At 45.3% G+C, this 1,759-nt stretch overlaps 1 pseudogene; it reads right to left on the bottom strand.

The window, feature by feature from the left end:
- Positions 1-321: 321 nt before the first annotated feature.
- On the bottom strand, positions 322-1,323 carry LOC105480616 (gem-associated protein 2-like; annotated as a pseudogene).
- Between the last annotated feature and the right edge of the window lie 436 nt (positions 1,324-1,759).

The following is a 1,759-nucleotide window of genomic DNA, read 5'->3' as shown; positions in this document are numbered from 1 at the left end:
ATATATGTAGATAAACAACAAAACAGGACCAAGAACCTATGTAAAATTTCATCATACAATTTCTATGCAAGCTGCTTGATTACAGAAAACGGTTCAAACTGTTCATCAAAAACTGCGGGGTGATTTTTCGTTGGTATTTCAGACATTCAAATCAATACAACCTATATTCTGAGTGTCAACCTGAACGGCACAGGGTAAGATGTGAACTCCTCACATAGTGTTGAAGATGTGTTGCAATCTGTAGTTGAATTGGCATTGCATTTCCTCAGAGTTAAGCTGCCTTTGTGAGAGATATCTTCTATCACTGAAAGATCAGCTACATCAAGATAGCTCATCAGCTAAATCACATTGGTCAAGATACCTGCTAACCAAGCAAACTAATAAATTCAAAGCAGGAACCTTCTCATCATGTTTGCTCTCCACTAAGAGCCTCACTTCACAGCACCTTGCAAGCTGCCAAATCAGTGAATGAGCCTGAGATAATAAAGACTTTTCCAGACAAGTCCATAAAGCATAAAGCTATCTTTCTTGTGCAGAATCTACTCTGGGACTTTCGACTGTGGCTTGTCCAACAGCCCCATCAGCACATAACTTTTCACCCAGAGAAAATTTCTTCCAGCCTTTTTCATCTTCAGATTTTGGCATCGTCACATTACTATCCAACTGTTGTGATTTCCAGTGACTTCTATGTTTGTTCACATTCTGTCCAACAGTTGGAAACAGTGCCACTTGTTGCTGTTGCCACTGAAGTGTGGGGGAATAACCTTCAGGGGCCGGTTGGCATCCTGAAAGAAAAATATTCACACTTTCCTTCCTTTTCAACTTCTTTTCTGTTTTTGAGACGGAGTTTTGCTCCTGTTGCCCAGGCTGGAGTGCAATGGTGCCATCTCACCTCACTGCAACCTCCACCTCCCGGGTTCAAGCAATTTTCCTGCCTCAGCCTCCCAAGAATCTGGGATTACAGGTGTGTACCACCATGCCAGGCTAATTTTTTGTATTTTTGGTAGAGACAGGGTTTCATCATGCTAGCCAGGCTGCTCTCGAACTACTGACCTCGTGATCTGCCTGCCTTGGCCTCCCAAAGTGCTGGGATCACAGGGATGAGCCACTGCTCCCGGCCTTCCTTTTCAACTTCTTTGGGTCAATTCGTGCTACCACAACATCTGGACATTGCGCTGCTTCGATCTGGACCCGCCTCAGGCATTCCTGAGGTGTCCTCAGGGGAACCAAGGGATCAAAACCTTCCATCAAGTTGCAGAGCTCTGCTGACAATAGCTGAGGCGTCAACTCTTCCATTGCAGACTCTGCTGGTACCCGAACCATGGTTTTCAAATGACCCGATCCTATCTTTTTGATCACTGATTTAGATTCAGGATAATATAGTGTCCAACACATAGTAGGTCCTCAATATATATTTGTTGAATAAAGGAATGGAGAATACATAGGAATCCTTAGATTCTACTTTTAATTTTTTTGAGACAGAGTCTGGCTCTGTCGCTCAGGCCGGAGTGCAGTGGCGCGATCTCAGTTCGTTGCGACCTCTGCCTCCTGAGTTCAAATGATTCTCCTGCCTCAGCCTCCCGAGTAGCTGGGATTACAGGCATGCGCCACCACGCCTGGCTAATTTTTGAATTTTTTTTGTAGAGCCTGGGTTTCACCATGCTGACAAGGCTGGTCTTGAATTGCTGACCTCAGGTGACCAGCCCACTTCAGCCTCCCAAAGTTCTGGGATTACAGGCGTGAGCCACTGTGCCCAGCC

The sequence above is a fragment of the Macaca nemestrina genome, chromosome 2 (genome assembly GCF_043159975.1).
Source record: "Macaca nemestrina isolate mMacNem1 chromosome 2, mMacNem.hap1, whole genome shotgun sequence".
Lineage (NCBI taxonomy): Eukaryota > Metazoa > Chordata > Mammalia > Primates > Cercopithecidae > Macaca > Macaca nemestrina.
This window is presented reverse-complemented; position numbering and strand designations above follow the sequence as displayed.